The following is a 9,765-nucleotide window of genomic DNA, read 5'->3' on the forward strand; positions in this document are numbered from 1 at the left end:
GTTTTTTTTAGATTTTACCTGCTTGACACTTTCGTCTGTGACTCCAGTCTTCCTCAGAAGCATCATCCGTCGTGCTGCTGACGTGTCATTTATCAGCTGTTTGGCTTGACGGACCAATTAGAGCCTGTCGAGCCGACCACAGGGAGGAAAAAACTATACCTTGTCTGAACAAAAGAAAAAAAAAGGAAAGTAAAAAAACCTACAAACCTATTAAACACCAAAAAGATTAAAAAAAACAAACAAATAAACAAACAAAAAAAAACACTACAGTACAACAACAAAAAATAACAAGATAAATAATATTATCAACTAATTAATTATGCATTTTAAAACCTTTTTTTTTGACATTGACTGCAGAACAGGTCACATTTTCACCCATGTTGTTCCTGTTACTGAGGCCGTTACTGGAAAGAGCCACTGATCGAACATTGTCAAACCACCAGGAGGCTCAACAAGAGTCAAGTAGAGGTTGTACTTTCACGTAAAGTAACAAGTAACGAGTCTCCCTATGAAATACAAGGAACCTTCTCAGAGCGATATTCTGCTTTTTTTAAATGGAATTCTTCATTTTCAAACATTTCCCTGTGGTCTCCATAAACTGTAAATGCTCTCCTTGGGTCTGAATTCTTCATTAATTCAACTCCACAGGTCCATCTTCAACCCCATTTCTGAGTAATGACACCAGTAAAATAGTTTTTCATCTTTTCATTGTCATCAGATATGATTCATTCCAACGTGGAAACACCGTCATCTTCTACAACATTGATTCACCAGTAAAATCCATGCTCATCCCATTCAGTTATTGCTGTATTTGCTGAAAAATTTATTTTTTCTTCAGTTTTCTCTGTTTTTGATACAATTACTATCAATTTTAGTCTGAGCTTTTATGAACAATTTCATGACCAGTGAATTAAATATAGGAACATACACAATTTTCACTGAAAAAATGCAAAAGACAGGTGATAATATAATAATAGATGATGATAAATCACTTAAAGGAGTGATATTTGGCTTTTTTAAATGGAATTATCCATTTTCAAACATTTCCCTGAAGATTTTACCTTTGCCAATTTATGATTAATTTAGTTTTTTAATATTACAGGTGAATGAAATGGCTTCGACTAGAAGATCTTGCAAAAATAAGCCTGACGTACTCTGCTACATCTGCGGTGAATACACCATTGTACCTAACAGGAATCAAGCGATCAAATGATTTTTTTTTCTCTTAAAACCTATTTTGGGTGAGAACTATATAAAAAAATCAACTGATAAAGTCACAAAAATGTAATCAATTTTGTGAGAAGATCAAATTTTTCAAAATCAAATTAACAAAAAAACCTGACCTGATTGAGAAAAACAGATGTCATTTTTGGATTTAGCGGTGCAAAATGGTCCTAATTCAGTTGTAAAAACCTAGACAACTTGCAACAAAACATTTTTTTGTAACCCAGTGTAATAATTTGCTTTCTTATCACCTGCTCCTCTTTTCAGACACCCCATCATCATTTAATGTGTCATCGTGTACAAACATGCACATTTTGTTCAAGATCTTTCCAGTACTTTCCATCATTTTTTCAAGCTTCCATTAGAAATTCACAACTAAACCACATGATACTCATAGGACATACATCTTTCATGCTATCAGACGTCCCTCAATCAATATTCAGCGCAATCACTCAACATCTACATTATCCTTATTCAAAAAAAGCATCTGAAAAGGCCTGTAATCAGTGAAAATCTATAGCATCTCCCAGATTTCATTGTTATGCTGCGGCTCTTCAGCATAATAGTCGAGTACATCTGTCATTTTCTTGGAATGTTACATCCAAGGATACAACGAACTTTTGCGCGTCTGGCTCTCGGAGGAATATCTGAGGCCGCTACTTGGCGCTCACCTTTTACACGGCACAGATATCTTACAAGCATCTGCCATCGCTATCCTCCTGACTACTCACTTCGCTACCGTCTTGATAGATGATGATGTAGGCTGACGTCGTTCTCCCTGGTTGAGCTTGTGATGAGCTGTTTGCATCCATATGTTCACAGATGGTTTGGGGTCAAAAGTCACTGTTGTCATCTTAGACGAGCTGATGTGAATCTGACAGGAGGGATCTGTGACTGGGTTTTATGATACTGACATGTGAAAAACCACCTCTCCCATGCTCAAGGGTAGTGGAAGGGACAACATTTTAACATCAGCGATTTCTGGCGACCCCAGACATTGAAAATAGAGACTTTTTTTTTTTTTTTGTTGCTGAAATTAATTTGTTTCTGATCATGTAATAGTTTGCTACACTATGTTGCAATAAATGTTAATTTTAGATGAAATTGAGTCTATATAATGTATATTATTATGGACGGAGGCAGAAAAGCCAGGTGTAGATTACTGCACAAAGTGAGAATTTGATTTTCCTTGGTCAGGATATGTACAGTCAGTCCAGCTTGGATTTCCAAGGCTGACAATTAATACTGAACAAACAAGAACTCAAACTACGAATTATGAAAGAGCTGCAGCATCTGAAACCGACCACAATGAACATTTGACAGATAAACAGAACCACAGTGCTTCAGTTTCAGCTTCACAGTTTGTCTTTTATGGATTGGGATTGTCTCTCTCAACTCACCATATATTTTTTTATTAGTAAGTTGTTTTTTCTTTTGTTTTTTTTTTATCAATTACTAGAAAATTCAGGTGACCCCACGTGGGGTCCTGACCCCAAGGTTGAAAAACACTGTTGTAGTGACTATCTGCAGAGGTGTAGCCCAGGGTATATGGTTGTATACCTACTTATTTTTCTGTCAGTATTGTGTATACCCTCTTCTAAATCCCCCCCGATGTACACTGTTCAGTAGTAAATGAGCCAAATTGCTGTTTTTTTCCCCTAGGATGGTGAAGCCATGACCCACCCTACTCTGCCTCTAATTGGCTAGTACTCGCTGCCTTCACTGATTAGATTGGTTAGCTTTTGGCATAAGGACTGATGAGCCAATCAAAGGCAGAGTAGGGTGGGTCATGCCAAGGACAATATTGCTAACTAGCGCCGGCCACCTCTGGAACGTGATTGGACACCTCGGGTGCCAGTGCCACCCCAGTTGATTGACAGGTCACTGCATGTCTCGTTGAAAGATGTGTGATTATTACCTCTGCCAAGGAGGTTATGTTTTTGCCAGGGTTTGTTTGTTTGTTTGTTTGTTGGTTAGTTAGCAAGATAACTCAAAAAGTTATGGACAGATTTTCAGGAAATGTTGATACTGGCACAAGGAACAAATGAATACATTTTGGTGGTGATCGGGGGGGCTGCGCTGTCCGAGTGCTTTTCCAGTTGGAAAAGTGAACAAGAAAGGCAGAATAAATATATTTCAGGTGAGTGACACGCATCAAGAAAACCTACTTTCATGGAATATGTAGTTTTATGTAATTTTTAATTTTTTAAAGTTTTAAGATGGTTTCCGAATGAGTCACTGTTTTAAACTCCTGGTCATATGATTGCACAGTTAGAGGAGAAGAGATGTTGTCGCCAGTAAAACTGTGTGAGTAGGATTTGTTTGTTTGTTAACACTTCAGCAGCAAAACTACCCAGGCAGAGCTCAACACACTGATTATCAGGAATGTTTTCATATCCATGTGACATCAGACAGTGGTAACATCACAAAAACACCAGTGACAAATGGAGTCAGTGAGCTACAAGCTTCTTATCACACTGCCCCCAGAAGGAGAGGCAAGGGGCATTGTTTTTGGTTCAGTTGTTTGTTTGTTTGTTTACACTTTAGCCACAAAACTATTACTTGAATTCATGGTAAATTTTGTTTATAGATTGCCAGTGATGCAGAACAGATCCAATTATATTTTGGGAAAAGTAGGTTAAAGTTCAAATTTTGTATGAATTTTTCAAATCTTTTTTTCCTCCCATTTACTTATAATGGGTAGAAATTCAAATGTCTGTAGCAACAAAACTTTTGGTTGAATTCATACCAGACTGGGTTTATAAATTGCCAGTGACCCGGAGAAGATGTGGTTACATTTTGGGAAAAGTTGATCAAAGTTCAAATTTTTAATGAATTTTTTAACATCTTTTTTTCCCCCATTTACTTATAATGGGCGAGATTTCTATACTTTAAAATCTATTTTTACCTCCGCTAAGTGTAACAGCGGAGGTTATGTTTTCATCAGGGTTTGTCTGTCTGTTAGCAAGATAACTCAAAAGGTTATGGACAGATTTTCATGAAATTTATAGGAAATGTTGATACTGGCACAAGGAAGAAACAATTACATTTTGGTGTGTGTGGGGGGGGTGATCTGCCTTGGTGGAGGTCTGCGCTCTCCGAGTGCTTTTCTAATTACCTCCACCAAGGAGGTTATGTTTTTGCCAGGGTTTGTTTGTCTGTTTGTTTGTCTGTCCGTTAGTGTGCAACATAACTCAAAAAGTTATGGACAGATTTGGATGAAATTTTCAGGGTTTGTTGGAAATGGGATGAGGAAGAAATGATTAAATTTTGGTGGTGATCGGGGGTGGGGGGGCCCGCGGGGGGGGGGGCGCAGACCAGAAAATTTCATCAAAATCTGTTCATAACTTTTTGAGTTATGTTGCACACTAACGGACAGACAAACAAACAAACAGACAGACAAACAAACCCTGGCAAAAACATAACCTCCTTGGCGTGGGGGGGCCCACGGGGGGGGCCACTGATCAGCCTTGGCGGAAGTCTGCGCTCTCCGAGTGCTTCTAGTTAGTTTATAAAAACATCGATTCTGTTTCAATTTACTTTAAACTTGGCACATATAGAGGAAACTGAAATGCTAACATCAGAACACGCATAGACATGATGACATCAGCTGGATCGATGCCAAAATAAGCTACAATATGTGCGAGGGGCGGAGTTTGTTGTGCCTGGAACCACTTGATTTGATTTGATTTCAAAGTCTGGCCCGGAGCCATGTGAGAAAAAAACAGGGACTAGTTTGAAATGCACATTTTATTCCCCACTGTAAACCTGGAAATGTGATGTGGAATGTGCTGGAATGTTTAACTGATAAAGTTGCTGCTGCGAACATTTTTTAAACAAATTGAAAGGCATGTCAGTGCTGAGCCAGAAAATTGCCTAAAGAGTATTTTTAAAGGTTGAAACAGTTGAGTTTTCTACGGTTTTACCAGCTGCATGTATTCAGCGATGGTAAAATATGCTGTGCAGCTGGTAGTCAGGGTTGCCAGGCTCACTCCTCTGTCTGGTTTCACTGAAGCCAAAATGAAGCCTGCCTGCTCTGCGTTCAGAGGTTTGCATTCCTTTGAATGAGAGTTGCTGTGGATTCCAACATTTATCTGCAGGAAAAAAAAAAAAAGCGGCAAAAAGAAAAAAGAAAAATGAAATGAATGCCGGTGGAGCTCTGGCTGCAGCGAGTGTAAGGGTATTAGGGCGTTATCTGGGTTTAAAATACATCCAGGGGGGAACCCAGGGCAGCAGCAGAAGGGGGGGGGGGGTGTCTGCAAAGAGAAACTCCAGGGCAGATAAATGTTCAGAACGCTGACGGAATATTATTTGTTGACATTTACCCACAGAGGGGCACAGATGTTTCAAGCATGACAGGGTAGCATTCACCATAATTCTGACTAGGATGAGGGTGATTAAATACTGTCTTCAGCAAAGGGCACAGACCGTTGTCCCGCAGACTTTAGTTACTGCACTGGAAACCCAAATCAGCTAATGCTTCGCTGCCAAAAAACAAAATACATACTAAGAAAAAAAAGAAAAACAGAACAAAGACCTGCACAAGTGGTCAGAACAAGGGAGTAGGGCCGAGAAAACAGTATTCAGAAGGAGGGGTGGGGCATAGACCGTCGTCCCAGAAACCTTAGGCTACGTTCACACTGCAGGTCTTAAAGCACAATTCGGATTTTTTGGTGAAATCCGATTTTTTTGTGTGCTCGTTCATATTATTTCATTTTATTTATTTATTTATTTATTTATTTCATGTGTTGTTCTATTACTCGCTGTTTTTAATCACCTTTTACATGTTTCTTTCATAATGTTTTAAATGTGTTTCTTTTTGTTTCTTTTATTTCAATGTCCTGTGTGAAGCACCTTGAATTGCCTTGTTGCTGAAATGTGCTATACAAATAAACTTGCCTTGCCTTGCCTATTACACATTAAATTCAATTTCTATCAGTTTTGGGTACAGTGTAAAAAAAAAAAAAAAAAATCTGTAATTTAACAGAATTTTCACTGTTTATTTTACAGATTTTTCTTGTATTTTTAAGATACAGGAAAATATCAATGAAATGACAAAAATAGACTGTGATTTTATATGACAAATGTAAAATAACATGAAAAAAGTGCAACCGTGAATAACCATAAAATTTCATATTTTTAAAATTATTTTTTTCTTTTTTCACAGAAAAATACTGTTTAAAATACATTTGCAAATGTATCGTATTTTCACAAATATTTCTTTTCTATTTATGAGATTAAACTGTTAATTTAAAGTTTAATACTGTAAAAAAAAAAAAAAAATTAAACCCAGATAAAATTACTGACAATTAACCGTTACAGAAGTATTTGTTCTGTAAGTTTAACAAGACTTCTTTGTTAATTGACAAATATGTTGTGTAATTACAGGAGGTTTGACAACAAAAATGTTGAATAAATGTATTTTTGTGAATGTATAACATGTATAAGCACTGATAAACTGTCCAAATACAGTTTTTATCAGTGGATTGTACAACTTAGTCTCACTGAAATTTATATTGATAATTTGATTGTTTTAATACATGTAAATATTCTTTATTAAACATTAAAAAGTAAAAAAAAAAAGCAAAAATCTCACGTAAAGTTAGGGCAAAAAACTATATTTTAATTATGGAAAATTACCGTATTTTTATGACATGGTTATTTTCCGTTATTTAACAGTATTTTGTCGGCACCCCTGCTGCTTGAACATTACCATTTTTTTTACGTTTTTTTTTTTACAGGTTGCATAAATGTGACTTGGCCGTTCAGACTGAAGTTGCATTGCAAATTATCAGATACGTATCAGATTTAGGACCACATAGGAAAGTGTTCTGGATGGGATTTGTGCTGTTCAAACTGTCTTTAACAGATCGGATACAGGTCACATATGGGCAGAAAATCAGATTTGGGCCACATTTGGCTGCAGTCTGAACGTAGCCTAAGTTTATATTCAGTTAATGACAGATTTCACTGAAAAAGTAAGTTTTTCTTCTTTGTTTTCCTTTTTGGTATAATAACCCTGAAATGTAATCTCAGTTTGATGATTAAAGTACATGATCAGTAAATTGAATACTGGAAAATACCAGATTTTCACTGAAAACAAAGAGGATACTATTTTGATAAATGTTATAAATCATTTAAGAAAAGGTTAAATACAGAGAAAAATTAAATTGGAACTGCCACAAAAGCAACACTGGGTCTTTATGGGTTAAGTTAAACTGTTACAACCCCTTATTTACATAAAAATTAAAGTAGAAGAAGGAATAGAGCAGGGGTGTCAAACATGTGGCCCAGGGGCCAAATCTGGCCACCAAAGGTTCCATTCCGGCCCCTGGGATGAATTTGCCAAGTGCAAAAATTCCACAGTCTTGAATAAAGCCAAAAAAAAAAATTTGCTTGAATTAAGAAAAAAATCTTGAATTAAGCAAAAAAAAAAAAAAAAAAAAAAATCTCAAATTTAGCAAAAAATCTTCAATTAAGCCAAAAAAAAAAAAAAAAAATTCAGTGAAGTAAAAAAAAGTCTTAAATAAGCCAACAAAAACTTCATTAAAGTAAAAAACAATAAAATAAAATCTTCAATTAAGCCAAAAAAAAACTTCAATTAAGTTTTTTTAAAAAAATCTTCAATTAAGCCAAAAAAAAAAAAAAAAAATCAATTAAGTAAAAAAATCTTGACTTAAGCCAAAAAAAAAAATCTAGAATTAACAGCTTAATTTTTTTCCTTTGTTTTAGTGCAAAAAATAATATTAAATTATGAAAATATTTACATTTACAAACTATCCTGAAACACTTAAATGTGAATAACCTGAACAAATATGAAGAACCTGAAATATCTAAAGAAAATTAAATACAATTTTAATAACTTTTCTGCCTGTTCCTCAGTGTTTAATGTCTTTGTAGATCTGATCCATAATGCACATGTAGAAATGATAAGTTGAGGAATAATATTGTTAAAATTGCACTAAATTTTCTTACGTTTTTTAATGTAAATTTCAGTTTGTTCAGAGTTTTTTTTTTTTTTTTTTTTTTTGGGATAGTTTATAAAAGTAAGTATTTTCATAATTTAATGTTTTTTTTTTTTTGTTTTTTTTAACACTAAAACAAAGACAAAAAATTGGAGTTGTCATTACTTATAGGTTATTATGTTATTATTTTTCTGGTCCGGCCCACTTCAGATCAAATTTAGCTGAAATTGGCCCCTGAACTAAAATGCGTTTGACACCCCTGGAAGACAGAAAACGCTCGAAGGTATAGCACTAAAATTCTAAGCAAAGAGTAAAGAAAGAGTGAGGAAGACAACAAGGGATGAAGGTTGAATGAGTGATGGAGGACAGGATGAAGCAAAAGGAAAAGAGCAGGAGTGACAGGCAGAGAAAGTACAACAGAGATCCCGACCCCGCTGCAGGGCATGCTGGGGAAAACGCATCAATAATCTGTCTCGCTCTTTCTTTATTTTTCTTCCTCTTTTCCATCTTTCATCCCCGGGATGTTTTTCAGACTGCGAGCTTGGAGGATTTTATCATTCTCCTCCCAGAGGGACTTATTCCAGTTTAAAATCATTGATACTGATTACCCCGGGCCCTGTCATATTGATTTTTGAGATTTATTGTTGGCCGACTCCCTAGCAGAGGTCCGTGGCCCCTGCGTCCCCGAGCTGGCAGTCATTTGTTAAACACTCTCCTCTCTGACAGGGGACACGCTCAAATACGTGCAAACGCTCACACATACAAGCTCGTACATAAACAAACTCACTGCGTAGGGCGAAGTCTAACAGCTGCCGCACAATGAGCAGTTTGTGAGATTGGTAACAATCAATTACAGCTCCAGACACATCATACTGTATCATTTAGGTTTGGGTTTTTTTCCCCTTAAGGCAGGGGTGTCAAACTCATTTTAGCTGAGGGGCCACATTAAGCCAAATTTGATCTGAAGTGGGCTGGATCAATATAATAATAACATAATAATATATACAGGGTGGGGAAGCAAAATTTACAATATTTTGAGGCAGGGATTGAAAGACAGTGTATGACCAATTAGTTTATTGAAAGTCATGAGAATTTATTTACCGCAAGAAAATTTACATGATAGAAAATGTTTTTATTCTATGTGTCCTCCTTCTTTCTCAATCACTGCCTTCACACGCTTCCTGAAACTTGCGCAAGTGTTCCTCGAATATTCGGGTGACAACTTCTCCCATTCTTCTTTAACCCTCCGGTATCCCGTCCAGCAAGGCCCTTACTAAGCACCAAGTGTGCGTTTTTGACACACTTGTGGAATAATGTCAAAAAAATTTTCATACAGTTTGTTTTTAATTCTTTTACACTTTTTTCTATTTCATCAACTTGAGCTGTAAATAAAACTACCAAATACTCAGTAACTGTCACATTTTTTAACCCTTTAAATGCTGTGTTTGTAATGTAAACAAACCATTTTTTTGGATGCAAAAAACACAAAAAAATAATTCTTTTTCAATATACTACATAAAAAGTGGATCACATATTATTTGATTTTTGCAGCCTGGCATATGTCAATGATTAACTC

This window comes from Sphaeramia orbicularis, chromosome 14 (assembly GCF_902148855.1).
Source record: "Sphaeramia orbicularis chromosome 14, fSphaOr1.1, whole genome shotgun sequence".
In the NCBI taxonomy this organism is placed as follows: Eukaryota; Metazoa; Chordata; class Actinopteri; order Kurtiformes; family Apogonidae; genus Sphaeramia; species Sphaeramia orbicularis.